This window comes from Delphinapterus leucas, chromosome 21, assembly GCF_059928025.1.
Source record: "Delphinapterus leucas isolate spDelLeu-1000000601 "Yukka" chromosome 21, BTC_Dleu_Yukka2, whole genome shotgun sequence".
In the NCBI taxonomy this organism is placed as follows: Eukaryota; Metazoa; Chordata; class Mammalia; order Artiodactyla; family Monodontidae; genus Delphinapterus; species Delphinapterus leucas.
Window position 1 is genome coordinate 18,232,247 of NC_143149.1, and position 21,675 is coordinate 18,253,921.

Sequence of the window (21,675 nt, forward strand, 5' to 3'; positions counted from 1 at the left end):
AGTTGGAAAAATAGCTTAAATCCAAGTAAATTTTGCTTTTGGTTCTAGAATGTTTTGTTAGATTCTAAAATGACCACAGATCTCTCCCATCCCTGCATGTACATCTTTTTGCAATGTGAATTTGCTACTCATCCCATTTGAATCTAATTCTGGACAAGTGACTTGCTTTGGCCAATGGGACATTAGCAACTGCAATGCAAGCTGAGACCTTTTGTCACTAACCCTTCCTTGCTGCCAGGAACCCATTTCCCACCGTGTGATCAGAGAGAATGAGAGATCATGTGAAGAGAGACCCTAGCTGTCCCAGCAATGACTGAGGCCATCCTTGTCCTTTAAGCCCCAGTCAGCCAGCTGAGACCATAAGAATCTCCAGATGAACTCACAGAATGTGAGGAGTAACGCATGTGTTTGAAGTCCCCACATTTTGCTGTTTGAAGTCCCCACATTTTGCTATGGTGTGTTATGAAGCAAAAACTGATAGGATTCTATTTTGAGAGGAAGTGGAGTACTGTAATAATGCAGTGCAAATACCGTATCACCCACTGCAAGCCCATCTGTCTGACCTTGTGCTTTGACTCCTAGTTATTTTCGATTCCTCAAAACTTAAACTCAGATGGAGAGTTCAAAACCCTTAATTCCTTTGCTCTCATTATGATAGTAGTTCCCAATCCTGACTTTTTAGCTTAGGTTAACATCTCACTTGCTTTTGGTAATTGCCTACACTCTGAATTGAAAATAGTACTTTTCTTTGACATTCATTTTTAGGTAGCATCTGTGGGTGTATTAGTTAAAAGTCCTTTTTCCAGTCGTAGTGGCATGACCCTCCATGTCGTAAGTCCTTTATATGTCTACTGGGCTCCCGAACTTGAATCCACAGAGGTATTTCTTAGACTTTTTCTGGTCTGCTTCAATTTGACCCTCTGCCCTTCTCGGTGCCTTAAACACTACTTGTATACTTTGGCTCAGGCATTTGGCTTATGAAGTAATTTGAGGAAACACATCTTTGAAGGAGGCGTTATTGTTACTTGGACCTACATGAAACCAGGCTAAACAATGGCCTTGTGTTATGATTTCAAGTATGTTCAGTTATTCCTTTCTAAGTAAATTGTCATTGTGTCTAATTTTTTTATCATTAAACTCACTGCTTGGAACAACATTTCCTTGGTTTCCAGCATTCACTAATTCCATATTAGAAAGAGCCACTTATTAATTTCCTAGCAAAGGAAAGCATAAGAAAATGTAACTCAGAAGGAATGCTTTGAAAAGGAGAGGGATAGGAGTGGAGATATACATTTCATGGAGTATTCTTTAATAAAATCAATATGGTAGAAATATTGGAGTTACAGAGACCAGCGTTCAAATATGAACTTCACTATTACTAATTATTTTTATGACCGTGGGCAGTTAAAATACTTTAAGCTTCATTTAAAAAAATTGTATATTGAAGCTGATACATAGTTCAAAATGTTGTTGTGAGGTTCACTTGAGATGTGTATAAAGCACTTAGAATAGCTCTTAGGAGCTAGAAGGACCTCAAAGCACTGAGATTGATGCCTGTGCCTCTCATTAGTTGGGTGGGGCTGTGAGGAAAAGGCTTGTGGGGGGGCGGTCTCTTGGATTTGAAGGAAAAAGAATGAATCAAAGATGAGGAGGAACATGATAAAGACAAAATTTGCTTCCTTTGTGGTTTTATCTGTATCTAACCCATGTCTTAATGTATAAAAGACCTATGTATGGGGGAAATAAGTAAGAGGACAATACCTGAATTGAAGAGTGCAAATTTTTACCTGTAATAAGAAAAAACAAAAGTCTTAATCATAGAAGAATTCAGTATTGGAATGATTTACTGAAGGAAGTTGTACAGTATGTATGCATGTGTGTATGCACGTACACATGTATTTTATATGTATATGTACCTATCAGTCTTTAAGAAACAAATTCAGTCATGGATCTGTTCTGAAACAAGTTAAAATTCCAGGTTAACACTTGGCATCTTTCTGGTTTATAAAAATATATGGATTCAGGTAGAATAAGGGAAGTCATTATCTGCCATGAAGTATTGCCTACGAAAGATCTGCTTCCCTCTCCCACCCCCTCACAGTAGAGCAGAAGGCTAATTGAACAGATTCAGACATGCATTAAAGACATACCATAGTACAGAAAATACTGTCCAGATAGATTTAAATATTGCTTTTCCCATTCCAAAAGTTTATCTTTACATGTGTGATATCTGCAGGTTTGCACCTGTTGATTTTGTTTTTTCACGGTACGCGGGCCTCTCACTGCTGTGGCCTCTCCCATTGCGGAGCACAGGCTCCGGACGCACAGGCTCAGCGGCCATGGCTCACAGGCCCGGCCGCTCCACGGCATGTGGGAACTTCCCGGACCGGGGCACGAACCCGTGTCCCCTGCATCGGCAGGCGGACTCTCAACCACTGCGCCACCAGGGAAGCCCTGCACCTGTTGATTTTAATGCCTCGATTTTTAGTTAATACTTTTGACTGCATCATTTTCTTTGTCTTTTGGAATATTGAAATGGAGATGTTTCTATTAAAATACTTATAGAATTATTTTCAGTCAAAGCCTTGAATATCAAATAACAACTGGAGGTTTTAGTATGCTTCTTAATTTTTTTTGTATTTTCCCAAATAAGTATTTATTGCTTTAATAAATAGGAAAATTAAATATGACATTTTAGAAGTTTAAGAAGCAAGGTTATAAATGACTTAATCTAAAATCATATAGTAAATCAAAGTGAGAACTTTGCAAACTTTAAACTGTAGAAATGTGTGCTTATTTTAAAACTAGTGTTCTTAACATTCTTGTGAAAAAAATTCTTGATTTAAACATCTTACATATAATCATACAGTAAAAAAAGTAGTGTTTTACTTTTTTGTGCTAAGACTACAGGTGATACTGCTCTTCATTCATTATAATTTTCTGATATAATTATGTTTAAAATTTATTAAAAATATTATGCCAGAAGATTATAAATTAATAAACTTTAAACGGTTTACAAGACAGTACCTTGCATCACGTTACTATTTAAAGAGACAGCATTTGGGGCTTCCCTGGTGGCACAGTGGTTGAGAGTCCACCTGCCGATGCAGGGGACATGGGTTCGTGCCCCGGTCCGGGAGGATCCCACATGCCGCGGAGCAGCTGGGCCCATCAGCCGTGGCTGCTGAGCCTGCGCGTCCAGAGCCTGTGCTCCACAACGGGAGAGGCCACAACAGTGAGAGGCCCGCGTACCGCAAAAAAAAAAAAAAAAAAAAAAGAGAGAGACAGCATTTGAACTTCTAAGTCTTACTGACTCAAACTTTTAAAAGCCTTACAGTATTTTGTGAGGAACAGGCAGTAATGATTGACAAAAATGTAGAAGTGTTACATATATGAGAAATGAAAGAATTCTATTCATAGTTTATTACTATTGACTATTTTCTTAATTGCTCAATTCTTAATTACTTTGAAAATATTTAAAATAAGACCACTTTTCATTTGCCAGTTAGGCTAAGTGTTATGGTATAATATATATATATTTATATCATGATATAAAGTATTATTTGTTTCAGGAAGGTAAAAATATGAAACTTTCAGTTGATTTACTGACTATATGCTAAATGTATTTTTTTATGATTATAAAATGTTTTCGGATCCACTGTCCTCATGACTATGGGACACAAGTTTCAACAAAGTAAAATGTGTAAGAAAATAGAGTTCTACATGAAGAACTAAAACACAGCTGATTCACTTATTACCAATGAGGATAGAGTGCGCGTTAGTCAGTGTCTTTTGAAAGGGTAATATCTGAAGTTGAAGGGGTGATGAGTAGTGTTCTCATTACTCTTTGTTCATATTTCTATGCAAAGGTAAATTTCTTTAATAAGGCCTTCTGCTTTAATAGATAGAAATTTCAGTGCAAATCACTTTGAGTCATTTGTTCTCTCAACTATAAACATAATTATGAGCACTGGAAATATAATTTAAAGCATTATGGTCTGATACAACAAAGCCTGTAGTATTAACTGGAAATGGTCTTTGGCAGTGGGACTTTGACAGAAGAACTGCTGCTTCCCCTCCAGAGCCCTCCAAACCCCATCTGTCTCAAGGGAATTTACTCCTCACATCTTCAGGAAGAGTCAACCTCTCTGCAGTTAATGGTGAGCGGAATTGAAATGAAAATCAAAATTCCTTTGAAGTTCTGGAATTAGATACCTCATTTCTTTTTCTTTACCGATGTCTGTATTTACTGCTTTCCCTAGAACCCTATTCACTGAGATTGTGAGAGCACGCTGATCAGAATGTCTTGGTACTATGTTTCATTTTACTTCAGTACATGCTAATATATCTTCCATAATTCCATTGCCAGAAACAATCTTCCCAAGCACAGAAAAATTATGACATTTCTGTGCTATCTATATTAACTAATCAGTGATATAAATTTGGTTCAGTCTGGATTTCCTTTAATTAAATACATTAAACACAGAGAAAACACTTTTACTTTATAACACAAGCATATTCAAGACATCTCCTGGATGTGTAGTTTCAGTTACAGAAGAAAATATATTCAACCACTTATTGTTCATTTAATAAGACTCACCATGACCTATTATGGGTAAATGATCCTGGCAGACATTGAGAATGCAAAGTGCAGCTCAGCATGTAGTTAGAGAAGCAGGCAGGCCAACCACTAGTTACAAAGCATCATGACAAATATTCACAGATTTATACAGCAAGTGATGTGGAAGCACAAAAAAGGAGTAATTAACTATGTTTGGGAAATCAGAGAGAAATTCTTATTGTGTGTGTGGGGGGGGGGTGGGGGGTGGGTAGGTGTGGTGTGGGGTGGTGGGAGTGACGTTTGAACTTGGTCTAGGTATGTGATATTGTATTCTCCAAGTGAGCAAATGAAATTGGGTTGGTGAAGGGGAAATGTAATTTATAGCAATAGTATGTAGTGGTTAAGAACTTGTAGTTACGAGTTGGCAAATTTAATTTGCATCCCTGTTTTATCACTTAATACACGTGTGACCTTGACAAGTTAGTTAATCTCTCTGAAGATAAATATAAATAAAAATAATACTTATTTCATAAGCTTCTTATGCAGATCAAGAGACCTACTTATAAAATACTTAGCAGCAAGGCTGGCTTGTGATAAACAATCAACCCATGATACCTAATTTATATAGGGTCGAGAGTCAAGAAGTATTAGTTAAATATTCACACAAATAATTAGAGAAATAGAGGGCCAAATGTGTTGATTTATGTTGAATATAACTTCTAGAATAATTAAAAATAGAATGAAATGTCTGTATGCCTTCAAAAAAATCAAAAAAAAATTCATATAGCAAAAGTAACCAGTTTAAAGATGAACTTCTTATAACGTTATATAAGAGAACGAAGCTCAAACATATTCATCATGACAGTCAAAGTAAATTAAAGCTTCCTATTAAAGATAGAGATATTCAGATGGTGTCAAAAATTAATATCCATTCATGCTTTATAAGAGATTCATGTGAAAAAATAAACTTGCTAGATTTCTAATGCAGAAATAAAGAAGAGAAATAATATGAGGTGCAATAAAATTCAAGGCCAAAAGCATTAAGGTAGAAGATGTTTGTCTTGTGTATGTAAATTTAACCAGTGACTATTGGCCAGAGCACCTGTGAGTGGCCTTTCTCTGTGGACTGGGCTTCCTCAGGAACTCCAAGGGCAAGCATCCTGAGAGAAAGAGCCAGATAAAAACCAAGCCACCTTTGATGACCCAGCCTTGGAAGTTAGGGTAACTTATCTGGTATTGCATTTGTGAAGGTTGTCACAGTCTCCCTCCCCCATGCGGGATGGGGGGAGATTGCCTTCACCTCTTGATGAAGGAGTGGCAAAGTTCTGAAGAGCATGTGTAACCAGAAGTAATGCTCTGACCATTTTGGGAAACCACAGTCTATCACAGCCTCACCATCTGGCAACAAAAATTCTCATCCTTCAGGCAAGCAAAATCCACTCATCCTTTCCCCCAAGAACTCCCTAACATCTCATTCCATCATGGCATCAGGCTGTATTGGAATTGGATGTTACCAAATAATTGATGTTTAAGAATAGTTGAAGGTTATAGATGCAAAGCCTGCATACTTAGGAGCCATGAAAATCAATTTAGAAATTACTTGAAGCAATAAGAAAGTACAGTAAAATAGCAAGTTAATATATGCAAAAAATCAATAACATTCTTATTTACAAGCAATAGCAAGTTTAATGATAGGATAAGCAAATCTTCTTTATAATAGCATTTAAAAGCACGGTTAAAGACATGTTAATATTACCTAAAGTAAATTGTATTGTTAACAATATTAATGAGCCCTGGATAACTATTTGCAAATTACAATGAGAGGGAAAAGTTTAATATCTTTAATATATGATAAGCTCCTAAAAAGAAATAAGGTAAACATACCAAAAGGCAAAAGCAAAGGACATGACTAGGCACTGAGGAAAAAAAAAGAAAAAAATAACAATGTTGGACCTACACTGCTTATTAGCCTCCTCTGTTCAATTCTGCTGACTGCCCTTCCTTTCACAGGTATTGATTCCTAATAAATATCTTGCACCCCAAGCTCAATTTTAGCGTCTGATCCCAGAGAACCCAAATTGTGACAATGATGCAAATTGAATATCATTTCTGGAGAGAGTTTTACATTCTTATGCATCCTCTTTATCCAGACATTTTTACAACTGGTAATTTTTTCTAAAGAAATAATATAAAATATACTTATGAACTTAAGCTACATATGCAAGAATGTTCTTAGTTTGTATGAAAAGTGAAAAATGATATTTGTTTAAATGATTTATAATTTGGGATTAATTTAAATTAATGCTATTAGGAAAAAAATGTTTTAGCTATGCATATTTATTTATTTAAATAAGAGCTTACCGTATTGCTTTGCCAGTCATGAACTGTATGGTGTATATATATATATAAAATGAATGTCTAGGGGGCAGTCCAAGATGGCACCATAGGAAGATCCTGAACTCACCTCTTCCCATGGACACACCAAATCTATAGCTACATATCAAACAATTCCCTCTGAAAAAGACCTGAAAACGAGCTGAACAGCTCTTTCACAACAAACAACAAAAGGACCACAGTGAGACAGGTAGAAGAGGCAGAGAGGCAGTCTTGCCAAAAACCCCATTCTGGGCACAGTGACCCACAATCGGGAAGGATCTCACAAGTCTGGAGCTTGCCTCTGAGGAGATAGGAGTCTGTCAGGCACCCTTGAGACCTGCAATAGGGAGAGAAGCCGCCCAGATATCTGGCTTTAAAAATGAATGGGGCTGGGGACTTCCCTGGTGGCGCAGCGGTTGAGAGTCCGCCTGCCGATGCAGGGGTCACGGGTTCGTGACGCGGTCCGGGAAGATCCCACATGCCGCGGAGCGGCTGGGCCCGTGAGCCATGGCCGCTGAGCCTGTGCGTCCGGAGCCTGTGCTCCGCAACGGGAGAGGCCACACAGTGAGAGGCCCGCGTACCGCAAAAACAAAAAACAAAAACCAATGGGGCTTATATTTTGGAGACCCAAAGTGCTGTAAGGAACTGAGATACTGCTCTTAAAGGACTCATATGCAGACTCACTCACCCCCAGGGTCCAGCATACAAATAGCAGTTTGAAAAGTGCCTAGACTGAATGGGAAGAAGATTCATTATCTAATTGTAAAGTGTCTGCCAGAGGGGCAGGGGCCATTTGGGAGGAGGGGACTCTTTCAAACTTATTTTATGAGGCCAGCTTTACCCTGATACCAAAACCAGACAAGGATACTACAAAAAAAGAAAATTGCAGACCAATATCTCTGATGGCATAGATGCAAAAATCCTCAACAAAATATTAGCAGACTGAATTTAAGAATACATTAAAAGAATCATACACCATGATGAAGCGGGATTTATTCCAGAGATTCAGGATGGAACAACACCCACAAATCAATCAATGTGATGTACCACAGTAACAAAATTCAGGATGAAAAATCATAGGATCATCTCAATAAATGCAGAAAAGCATTTGACAAAATTTAGCAACCATTTATGATTAAAACTCTCAACAAGGTAGGTATAGAGGGAACTTACCTCAACATAGTAAAGACTATATGTGACAGTCCCACAAGTAACATCATACTCAACAATGAAAAGCTGAAAATTTTCCCTCTCAGATCAGGTAAAAACAGGATGCCTGTTCTCACCACTTTTATTCAACATAGTTTTGGAAGTCCTAGCCAAAGCAATTAAGCAAAAAAAATAATAATAATAAAAAATAAAAAACATCCAGATTGGAAGGGAAGAAGTAAAACTGTCACTGTTTGCAGATAACATGATTTTATATATAGAAAACCCTACAAACTTCACTAAAAACTGTTAGAACTAATAAATGAATTCAGTAAAGTTGCAGGGTAAAAATTCATAAAAATGTCTCAGGTGTCTCTATACACTAACAACGGACTATCAGAAAGAGAAAACTTAAAAAAAAATCCCATTTACAATTGCATCAAAAATAATAAAATACCTAGGAATAAATTTAATCAAGGAGGTGAAAGACCTGAGGTGTACACTAAAAACTGTAAAGTATTGTTGAAAGAAATTGAAGACAACACAAATAAATGGAAAGATATACCATGCTCATGGATTGGAAGAATTAATATTGTTTAAATGATCATACTACCCAAAGCAATCTACAAATTCAGTGCAATCCCTATCAAAATTCCAATGGCATTTTTCTAAAAAACAGAACAAACAATCCTAAAATATGTATGGAACTACAAAATACCCCATATAGACAAAGCAATCTTGAGAAAGAAGAACAAAAGTGGAGACATCACACTTCCTGATTTCAAACTATATTCAAAGTAGTATGGTATTGACATAGAAACAGACACATAGATCAATAGGGAGCCCAGAAATAAACCTGTAAATATATGGTCAGTTAATTTGCAGCAAAGGAGACAAGAATATACAATGGGGAAGGAACAGTCTCTTTAGTAAATGGTGTTGGAAAAACTGAACAGCCCCATGTAAAAGAGTGAAACTAAGCTACTATCTTACACCAGCCAGAAATATTAACTCAAGATGGATTAAAGACTTAAACAAAAGACCTGAAACCATAAAACTCTTAGGAGAAAACATAGGCAGTAAGCTCCTTGATATCAGTCTTGATTATGATTTTTTTGGATCTGACCCCAAAAGCAAATGCAGTAAAACAAAAATAATTACGTGGGACTACATCAAACTAAACAGCTTTTGCACAGCAAAGGAAACCATGAACAAAATGAAAAGGCACACTACTGAATGGGAGAAAATATTTGCTAACCATATAACTGATGAGGTTAATACCCCACATATATAAAGAACTTATATAACTCAGTACTAAAAAACCAAACAATCTGATTTAAAAGTGAGCAGATGATCTGAATTGACATTTTTCCAAAGAAGCAACACAGATGGCCAAGAGGCACAAGAAAAGATACTAAAAATCACTAATCATCAGGGAAATGCAAATCAGAACCAAAATGATATACCACCTCACACCTGTCAGAGTGACTGTTATCAAAAAGAGAAAAAATAAGTGTTGGCAAAGATGTGGAGAAAAGGGAACCCTCATGCACTGTTGATGGAAATGTAAATTGGTGCAGCCACTATGGAAAACAGTATGGAGATTCCTCAAAAAACAAAAAATAGAAATACCACATGATTTAGCTATTCTACTTCTGGGTGTTTCTCTGAAGAAAATGAAAACATTAATTCAAAAAGATATATGCACCCCAAATTCATCACAGCATTTACAATAGCCAATACATGGAAACAACCTAAGTGTACATTGATGGATGAATGGATAAAGAAGATGTGGTGTGTGCGCGCATATGCGCGCACGCACTCGCACACACACACTGGAATACTGCTCAGCCATAAAAAGAATGAAATCTTGCCATTTGCGACAACATGGATGAACCTGGAGGGTATTATGCTAAGTGAAATATGTCAGACAGAGAAAAACATGTACTGTATAGTTTTACTTATATGTGGAATCAAACAAACAAGACAAAACAAAACTCATAAATACAGAGAACAGAATTGTGGTTGCTAGAAGGGAGGAGGGTTGAGGGGTGGATGAAAGGGGTGAAGAGGTACAAACTTCCAGTTGTAAAATAAACAAGTTGTGGTGGTGTAAGGTACAGCATGGTGGCTATAGTCAGTACTAATGTAGTGCATATTTGGAAGTTGCCAAGAGAATGAATCTTACAGTTTCTCACATAAAAACAATTGTACCTTTGCATGGTAACGGATGATAATGAGATTTATTGTGGTGATCATTTCATAGAGTATCCAGATATTGAATCATGTTCAATATGAACATGAAACTAATATGTTAAATGTCAATTTTACCTCAATTTTAAAGAGAGAAAATAGTTACAGTTCAGGCATAAAGAAGAAAAGAATATACAATTATACAATAAAATCTTGTCTAATAAAATCCTTGTTAGAAAAAACAAAATGAATCTGTAGTGTTAAAGAGAACTAATTTAACCACAAAAGAGTTTCTGGTAGGAGTTATTTTACATAGCTGTCAAAAGGATGAGAATTTTGGTGAGGTATTTAATCTTTGGCGTAATCAAAGTGCTGTCTTTTTGATGAGTTATTGCTATGGCGTATCATCAGAGTCCCGTCACTGATAGAGTATGCTAATGATATCTTTTTTGAACAACAGAAGTGTGAGTATGCATTAAAGTAATGCTATTCTATACTTAAGAACCACTCAAAAAGGTAAACAAACTACTCTTAAAGACTACCTAATTTTTACTTGGAAAACTCATTAAAATATAAAAATGTAATTTGTTTTTTATTGTTAAGCATTGCCAAAGTCAAGTTCCTGAAATCTTCAAGAAATCAGGATAACCACTTATCTTCTTGTAAGCCTTTGTGTTTCATTCTGCTTTTCTTAATTAAAAAACAGAAAAGCACATTGAAAGCCTATATTTGACAGTTTTTAAAATGTGTGTTCTGTTTTTACCTTCATTCAGAAATTTAGACTTTTTTTCTCCTAAAAACATATGAGAATTTTGCATAGTAATCTTTGTCAGGTAACGATAGAAAGCAATGTAATCATGTCATATTCAATGAATGATTTTTGTGACTATGTTTCATTTATCATCTTCACTGAAGCATTATATACATATGCATAATCTTTCTTTACTGAGCTTTTACAGTATAATTTCACAAGTAGATGAAAAATGCTGTATTTAGATTGTTGGCTGAATTCCCAGTTTTGTTTTGTTTTCTGAAATTCAAGAGCATTATAGATTGATTCTTTGTTTTTTTTATTTTTGCATATGCTCTGCCTTCTATAGTTAATTTAGAATGTGTCATTTCTAATGTTTTAGTTACTAATAGAATCATGGAGTAATCTCAACTTGAGTTCACTATAATCCTATATAGCAATGTTTCTTTTTTCCTGTTTGAACATCAGCAAACTGAAGGCCACACAGGATCCAAATCCTGGGTCAGGCAGTATGACTGCAGAGCCCTCAGGATCTTAACCCCTGACGTTTACCAAAGAATGCAATGATAATAAACATATATTGACTTTATCCATAACTGCCTCAATTCATTCAATGACATTTTAAAATATTGACTGAGCGTATACTATTTTTCAAGCATTGCTCCTAGGGATCCAGGTGCTAAGTAAACAAGACAAACAAGGTTACTGCACTTCGTCCACTGTTGTAGTTGGAAGAGACAGATAAACAACAGGTAGCCAAATAAATGACATAGTTTAAGAAAGTGCTAAGTGCATTGAAGGACATAAAGTCCTGAGGTGGAGGCTGACTGTTGGGTATTCTGTTTGACAGGATAATCAGAGAAGATTTCTCAGGAAATGTATTCATAGATCTGAAGGTTGAGAAGGCTGAAGGTTGAGAAGAAGCCAGCCGTGTAAAGATACAGGGAATGAGCATTACAGGCAGGGTGGACAATTAAGTTTAAAGGCCTGCATGTGGAAGCAAGATTGGTGTTTTAGAGGAGTTCTAAAAATTTATGGTATTATTATTACTGGCCTACTACTGCTTCAGCTAAGAGAGTTAGTGAGCACTGCTAGAAGAGTTTAAACATCCACTGATACTATAATACTATAAAATCATAAAAACAAACTTAATATACAATAAATACCAAAACGAGATAACTATATCTCAAATACTGAAAGTGATTTAGGTTAGAAAATCTTTTCAGTGGAGACAGAAAGAGAACCTCTATTGAGAATTCATCTAAAATCCTAAGTAATTTATAGAGTGGATCCTGAGAAGTCCCAAGACTTAAAAGTTAAAGGAGCAGAGGGGCAGAGGGGTGGTAGAGGGTGAGGGAGTGGGAGAGATTTGATGGATTTTATGAGTACCCCTTGGGTTAACATTCATTTTCCATTGTGCTTGAGAGATGAGGAGAAATTTAAATACTTTAAACAGGAAAACACTTAAGGAAGCTTTATAAGCACTTATTTTCGCTAAGGTAATGTGCATGTGCTGCTTGTGTTGGGGTGGTTCCTGTGCGTTGAAGGTAGACCTCAATGCACAGGATGATGTAACTTGAACCCCATTAAAGAAACCACACACCTGAGCACACAAATGCAGTACAGGGCACTCAGATCTGATTCCATCAACCCATTTGCCTTTGTCCTAGCTCAGTCAGAAAGTAATGTACCTTTGTTTTATCCATTCCCTCATCTTTCCCAAAACTCCCCCTTCCCTCATTCTTGATTTCCCTCTCTTCTATTAAAAATAGGAAATTAAGGGCTATTTTATTTGTATCTTCATTTCTTACCACTGCTAATTTTAAAAACTGCAAAAATAATCCAATAAAAACACAATAGTAAGAGAATTATAGGTACTACATAACATTTTTGAAAGTAATTTAGAAAATCTTTGCTCTATAATTTTATATATGTATTTTTTATTAACCATTTTTTATTGAAACATAGTTAATTTACAGCATTGTGTATCAGGTATACAGCAAAGTGATTCAGTTTATCTATCTATCATCTATCTACCTATCTATATGCTTTTTCAGACTCTTTTCCATTATAGGTTATTACAAGACATTGACTCTAGTTCCCTGTGCTATACAGCAGGTTCTTGTTGTTTATCTATTTTATTTATAGTAGTGTTTATATGTTAATCCCAAACTCCTAATTTATCCCTCCCCCCAACCCCAATCATCCCCTTTGGTAACCATAGATTTGTTTTCTATGTCTGTGAGTCTTTTTCTGTTTTGTAAATAAGTTCATTTGTATCATTTTTTAAGATTTCACATATAAGTGGTTTCATACGATATTTGTCTTTCTCTATTTGACTTCACTTAATATGATAATCTCTAGGTCCATTCCTGTTGCTGCAAATGGCATTATTTCATTTTTTTGTATGGCTGAGTAATATTCCATTGTATATATGTACCACATCTTCTTTATCCATTCATCTGTCTATGGACATTTAGGTTGCTTCCATGTCTTGGCTGTTGTAAATAGTGCTACTATGAACATTGGGGTGTGTGTATCTTTTCGAATTAGAGCTTTCATCTTTTCTGGATATATGCCCAGGAGTGGGATTGCAGGATCATATGGTAACTCTATTTTTAGTTTTTTAAGGAACGTCCATCCTCTTTTCCATAGTGGCTGCACCAATTTACATTCCCACCAACAGTGTAGGAGGGTTCCTTTTTCTCCACCCCCTCTCCAGCATTTATTATTTGTAGACTTTTTGATAATGGCCACTTTGACCAGTGTGAAGTGATCCCTCATTGTAGTTTTGATTTGCATTTCTCTAATAATTAGCAGTGTTGAGCATAAAAATTTTAAATTACCAAGAATAATTTAAAACTGTCTGTACCTAAAAACATAGCCTAGAATTATATAAAATGAAAATTTTCATAACCCCCAAGGAAAGAGAGAAATCTCAAAAAACATAGCACAGAATCTTTACTATACCTCATTCAGTATTTGACAGAAATATAAGACTAGAAAACAAGCAAGAACATCCTTATGAAATGATCTTGTCACTTTTAAAGTTTTTTTACCTTAAAGTCTATTTTCTCCAATAATAATATAGCTACATCAGCTTTCTTTTGTTTAATATCTACATGCTCTTTATTCATATGTTTACTTTCAGTTGTTCTGTATTCTCATATTTTATGTTTGTGCTTTGTAAACAACTTATAGTTGGACTTTTAAATCCAGTCTTACAGTATTTTTGTTCTAATTAATGTATTTATTCCATATATTTAATATCACTAGTCATATCGATTGTATGTTCCCCAATTTAATTTTTGCTATTTGTCCCATCTGTTCTATTTCAATTTTTTCCCTTTTATGTTGTCTTTGAGATTGCTTAATTTTTTGCTTGTTTATTTTAAAAAAATCTCTAGCATACTCTTTCAATTCATTTAGTTGTTGTCACAGTGTGATATTGTAATATATTAAGAAATGTATATTTGGTCTTTAGTCTTTGGCCACTGGTTCCTGACACAGGAGTTCCTAAAACCCTTGGAATTTTCTGAGTGATAGGAGTTTCTTTTGTTCTTTATAGTAAGTGCCTTTCAACCATATCTGAGTTTTTGCTAATAGGATGACTCTCAGTGAGTCCCTATAGAGCTTCAGGAGGGCAACTGGTTGTCAGAGGGACCAACCAGGCCTGATCTCTAAGTAGGGGGAGAGGGGCTGGAGATTTAGTTAATCACCGACAGCCAATAATTTAATCAATCATGCCTACATAATGAAATCTCCATAAAAACCCTAAACAATGGGATTTGAAGAGCTTCTAGGTTGGTGAACTCATTGAGGGGCACGCCTGGAGGATGCAAGGAAATTCCATTCCCATACTTTGCCTTATGCATCTCTCTTCCATTTGGCTGTTCCTGAGTTGAAGCCTTTATAATAAAGCAGTGATAGTAAGTAAAGAGACGTTCTGAGTTCTGTGATCTGTTATAGCAGATTATTGAACCTGAGGAGGGTACTGTGGGAACCCCTGATTTGTAGCTAATCAACCAGAAGTACCAGAGGCCCAGGACTTGCAATTGGTATCTGAAGTAAGGCATAGTTTTGTGGGTCTGAGCCCCTAAGCTGTGTGGTCTGCCTTAACTCCAATAGTTAGTGTCAGAATTGGATTGAATTGTAGGACACCCACTTTGGTGTTCAGAGAGTTGGAGAATTGGTTGTTGGTGTGGAAAAAACCCCTACACATTTGTTGACAGAATTATTGTGAGTAAAAACAGTTCATACATAGAAATGAAAACATCTGTGCAAAACTAATCAAAGTCTAAGGTTAACCAAACTCTAACACTTTCCCCCACCAACCATAAGGATTCTAAAACATTTCATCATTATTGGCTTCCTCTTGTTTACTGTTATTTTTGTCATGTATCCTAATATCTTCTTAATAAACCCTGGGGATGCACAGTTATAGCTATGACACTTTCAGGGTATGTTGAGTTGCTGGTTTCCTTCCCTTTCAGCCTGGCACTATGGGTATCTCAACCTAATTTGGGAAGTCACTTCTTAGGCTGCATGACTTGATCAGGTCTTGGCCTCGGACATCTGTTTCCTTCTATAAGACTCCAAAACTGAAGCCAGCTTCCCCGGGGTGGGTAAATCTTCTTGCCCTAAATCAACTTCAGTGCTACTGTGCCCTACTGGCTTCTATGGGAACTCCTTTCCCTTTTGTTTTGACATGTCTTTACTATCTTTGCACATTTTTGATGTTCCTAAAAAGTATACATTTATAATTCAGCAGTGTTATTTGTTTTCAGCAAGTAGGGGAGGGGCTTAATTTATGGATACTGTCTCCTTCACTGGAATTCAGCTACAAGGAGGAAAGTTCATAATATTTTCTAGGAAGGCCCCAGTTAATCTCTTAAAATAATAATTTAATTATTATTTACTTCATACCTTTAATCCATAACTTTCTCACGTATGCCTGTCTGTTCCTGTCACGTGGGGAAGCCCGGTCAGGCCTGTCCTTGGAGGTCTTCCTCAGCCATGCATGTTCACAGCAATCCTCTCAGCCCCTCTCACCCCTGTGGGTGCTGCTACAGTAGCTCCACAGTGAGGTTAGTAGCATAAGAACAGGGTTCTTTCACACTTCATTGTACACCTGTAGCAACTAGAAAAATGCACAGAATAAAAACAGTAACAGTTTTTTGTACTATACTGTGGTTATGATGAAAATAAAATAATCTTTTTGTTTACTATTTACTTCATGTTATAATTTATAGTAATCTTTACTAAACATGAGAATGTTTTACTTTTCTGGGAAAAGTGAAAAGAATGAACAATTGAAAGTCAGCAAAAAAGCACATTATTATGGATACAACTCCAGTGTTCATTAGGTTATTTAAGTAGGAAAACTCTTGTTAGTTTTGCTATGAATGTACATGGTACTCAAGTATACTGCATTTAAAGGGCTTCACAGTTTGGACATGAAACTGTCAAGTTCGAGTTTGTTCACATCATTTCTGAAGAAGAAAGAACACTTTTAATCCTATTGTTCTGGCATTTCTTCTTGTCATGATAATTTCATGGAGTCCCTTTATACCCTGTGTGTGATTTCTTGCTAACTGAAATAATAGATTATAGTTTGAAAAAAGAACAATTTTTAAAAAAATCAGGTTTCAGTTCATTTTAAAAGAAAATTGCTTTTATTCCCTCCTTGCAAAGGATCTTATGATGTTTGAGGTTAAACAAAATGGCCTAATAGAAAATATATCAAAAGCACAAGATTTGTAATCGAAGATGTCGTACTGAATTTTCAGAATATGACATAAACATTGATTCAGATATCCTCCAAAAATATCTTTTTATATTCACAAAGAAGCAATAGTGGATTTTTTTATTGGTAAGATAATTTACAAAAGGAATTTATATACCTGGCTAAATTACTTAGTAAAATGTAATGTTAATATAATTCAAGATCCTTTTACTTAAGAAATGAATCCTCTGTTTGTATAGCCAAAGTAAAGTCGTAAGTTTTGAATTGCAAATTGTAAAGCTGTATAAGGTTTCATTTAAATGGAATATAAGAGATCAACTAGTCAAAACTCTTGAATTTAAATAAGAGCAAATTGCCCCCGACCATTGATAAGCAGAATAATAAAATTAATGGTTTAAATAAAACTTTTAAAAATTAACCATCATTCTTTTATTTGCTTTATTAATGGAAGTATTGCAATGTTACTTACACTTTAAAAAGTTATTGATTTAGAGTGTCTCACCTTTTAGAAATGAAAAGGCACGTATCCAACATTGGTAGCAGATGCTTCCTTCTGTCACAGAAACGATGCATTGTGTTGTTCCTTTATATTTAGCATTTTGTATATCAAGCATTTGGAAGAGAATAAACAATTTTAAGATGAACATTTGTGTGTTCAAGTTAAAATGTCTCCCCATTTATTTCACTGTATAAATATATTTGGAAGAAAACATCACATTGCTGCTCCCCAGGGCCTCTGTGTATGATTTTTTCAGTTTGTGGACTATACAACCCTAGCAAGCAGTATTCACACTGAAGGCTGGGTGAAATGGTGGCCCCTGGATCATGCAGAGCACAACCCTTACTCCCTCTTCCCAGAATTATTTTCTGAACATATCTGGATGTATAGTTTCTAGTCATGCCTGGCACATGTGTACCCAATTTATTGAACAGGAATTCATTAGGGGTCTAAAGCAGAATTGCCTTATTTTTCTCCAAGTATAGGCTTCAGCCATGCTGCAATAAAGTTCTTTTCTCCTACTCTTAACGCCCCCAAAATTTAATTTATTTAATATTTATGGATTTATTCATATTTTTCATCTTTTTCTTAAGACAGTTTTTTAAAACTGCATCTTTCTAGAAAAAAAGTGGATTTAAACCTTTTTCTAATTTAATGGTTTAATGTAAATCATATTTAATAATGGTTTTATATAATTCACATCTTCAATTATTCCCTATTAAGTAAGGCAGTATATGTGCAGTGCTTGGAAAATGTGCTTGGCATGTAGTAAGGGCCATATAAGTCTTAGTTATTTGTATTACTATGTAACTTAAAAAATCTATCTAAGGCATCAACAATTGATAATTGGCCCATTTTATTCCAGATATTTAAGTGGTGTTTTCTCTATTTTATTGAATAATATTTTAAAGTGTTTCTCTGTTTTATTTTCTTTTATTACTTGAATTCTTAAGACTATAATATCCACACCTGAAAAACTCTCTGAAACTATTAAGTAACTCTAACCCACTTCCCAAGACCTTAGGGGGCTTAAAATCTATTCACTTTTCCTTCATTCTTACTACTTTTTTTTTGTCCATTATATAGCTCTAACTTCTTTTAACAACTCTATAGTCAATATTTTTTTAATGGTTTTTATAAAATCAGGGCTTGTTTGTATATAACCATAGTTTACAACATATTTGTTCATCTTTCTTTCCTGTTTCATCTCAATCATTCCTTTAGGTTTCACTTATTTCTGAAGAAAGTCCTTTCATGGAAAAATTATTAGTGGTATTATCTTTCAGAATTTTTAGCAAAACATCTATGTATTTTCTCACTCTTAAATACTTCCTTAGCTGGCTCTAGACTCTCAAATGATGAGTTGTTTCCTCTCAATGTCAAAGACATTTTTCTCATGCCTTTTGGTTTCTCTTTTTGCTGCAGAGACATTTACTGTCCACATCAGTTTCTATATTGGTAATGTTTTTCTTTCTGTTTGTTGTGAATAGATCCTCTTGGTTTTGAAGTTCTGCTATTTTACTACAATGCATTAAGATGAAGTTTATTTCTAATTATCATGTTCAGGAGATATTGTGCTTTTTGAATATGAAGATTCATGTCTTTTATCAAATCTGGAAAATTCTTTGTCATTAACTCTTCAAACATTGCCTCTCTGCTATTTTCTTTTTTTCCTTTTGGAACTCCAAGTAGGTAGAGTTAGAGGTTTTCATGCTTTCTCTCCCACCCTTCTAACTGACTTTGACACATTTCTTATTTCTTCATCTCTCTTTGCCTCCTTTGTAATGTCCTCAGGTTGACATTTAAATACATAAATTCCTTCTTTACCTGTCTATAATACACTTTTATGATAATTTATTGGCTATCTTATTTTAAAAATTGCATGTTTCTTTCAAAAGTTACCTGGTTTTCTAATGTGATTTCTCTTTCTTTTTACGTCTTTACTTATTTTACCTTTTCATATTAAAATGCCTATTAGAATTCCATTAACTGAAGTTTTCAGATGTTCAATCTTGTTTTTCTTCTACAGATTACCTTACTTGGTGCATTTCCTGTGTATATATTATTTTGGAGTTTTAGTTCTTTTTCCACAGCCTTGTAAATAGGAGTGTGTAATAGAAATGCAGGAGGATCTGTTTGAGAATATTTCCCACTGTAGCAGACAATCTTTTACTTCTGTTGAAAGGAACCAGCTTTTGTGTTAATTTCTCACTCGGAGTTCTCAGAAAGTGCAAGTAGTATTTTCAGGGGATTCATTTTTTTCTACTCAGGAACCTTGTCAAGGTAAACAAATTTCCTTCTACTCACCCTGGAGTGGTGGAATTTTTTTCTGAGACCGTCCTCTGAATGGTGAGGTAGCCTTTCCAAGGGTCCTGGCTTTAAACCATAATCTTAGTTATGACTCTAAATTCCCAGGGACCCCAGCCTATGCGCTTCTCTCTCTGTTTTTCAACTTACTCTTGATTTGGGGGCCTAGATGGCCTCCTTTATTTTCTAGAGAATTTAGTTGTGTATTTAAGAGTGCCTTATATATAATATATATTATATGATATACATCTATATATCTATATATTGATATATAGATATATAGATATATCTTAATAATAAAGTATGAAGGTAAATCTGTTTTCTTGAGGGAATGCTCATGATGAAATGTTAAGTGCAGAAACAAGTTCTAAATATGTATGGTCTCTATTTTGTAATGTTTTGTTTCACTGAACCGAAAAGTGCATGTCCATGGGTCAGGGGATTTGAATGTTTAATAACATTATTTTGATAATTTGCTCCATTTTCTAGAATTCTTAAAATGAGCATGATTATTTTTAATAATAATGAAAACCATTAACTATTGCAAAAATTGTCTCTATTTGAGTGTTTTTCAAGTTTTTGACAATTCAGAAAACATCTTTTAGTTTCTTTATTTTCTAGAAATAATTTTATGGCTGTCATAGACTTGTTTATCAACTGTCCTAGATATAATGATATGGTAAGTTGATATTCTCACTGGAAGTCATTTATATTTAATTTACAATAACTTTGGATTTATGTGCTACATCTCAGGAAAGAATTGAAAAGTACATGAAACAGAAATTCATTACTTTCTTTGAGTTCTCTATTTTAGCTTTCTATCTTTTTATTCCATGACTTTATTTTCCCCTTTGAATTTTGCATATAATGTGAATGTCATAGAAATATTTCAGCATTTAACTGATATATTCATATCAAAATGCATCTTATTTAATTGAAGAAAATTATAAACAACTGTAAAGGACAATAATTATTTTATTTTAAACCAGCTGATGAGATGCAGGATAATAATAATGTAATAATTTTAGGTTTTTAGATATTAAAATTTTAAATATATGAAAAATTAACTTATAACATATATTAGTTTGAATTTTATAATTTAACATGAAATTTCATACTCTTTAAACCACACAATATCCAAATAATTTTCACATAATCATTGTGTCTATAAGATTACTCTTGATAATTATACTACTTTGATTACAAAAGGAACTAATGAGGATTTTATAATGAGAAAATAAAGTGATCTATCTCTGTCCCCTTTCCTAAATTCCCAGTTCTCAAAAAAAACCCACATGAGTTTCAATCCTCTTGTGAATCTAAACCAAAACATAATAACCCTCATCCTCAAAACTGAATTTAAATAAAAATTAACTAAAGAAACAAATTACGCATCTTCTTTCCTAGACTGCAAATGTGAAACTTCCTGGGGATGCAATTGCTAGCTAAAATAAATACAGTAAGTCCCCTACATATGAACCTTCAAGTTGCGAACTTTAAAGATGAGAACGTGCGTTTGCATGTCCAATCACGTAAGTTAGTTCATGTGTCTGGCATACATTGTCACGTGCGTGCATCCTCTACAAGTGGTTGTGCTTTTGTGTACTTTACTGTACAGTACTGAATAGAGTACAGTAGCACAGTATTTTAATTTCAAGCCCAGGATGTCCGGAAGCAAGCGTAAATGCAGCCGTGATGTAGCTGGTACTGCTAAGAAGTGCCAGCTGTTGTATTATACTACTCTACTTTTCACGGTACTGTAAGATTAAAAATGTTTTCTTTATTTTCTGTGTTTGTTTTTTATATATTATTTGTGTTCGAAGTATTATAAACCTATTACAGTACAGTACTATATAGCCGATTGTGTTAGTTGGGTACATAGGCTAACTTCGTTGGACTTACGAACAAATTGGACTTAACGAACGCACTCTCAGAATGGAACTCATTCGTATGTAGGGGACTTACTGTATTTTACTGTTAGAAAAAATTCTCAGGTTTGCCACTTCTTAGTTCTGAGAAAAATAATAGAACCTTCTTCTTAAAGTTATTGTGAAGATTACATGACTTCACTTTATGTACATCTTTTATCACTA

General features: G+C 34.9%; 1 long non-coding RNA gene across 1 annotated transcript in view; it reads left to right on the forward strand.

Moving 5' to 3' along the window:
* Positions 1-21,675, forward strand: part of LOC149744434 (uncharacterized) — a 224,159-nt gene that overhangs the window by 139,861 nt on the left and 62,623 nt on the right. The window contains exon 4 of the long non-coding RNA XR_016391155.1: positions 4,046-4,160. This is a non-coding gene — a long non-coding RNA (uncharacterized LOC149744434). The remainder of the gene's footprint in view (positions 1-4,045; positions 4,161-21,675) is intronic.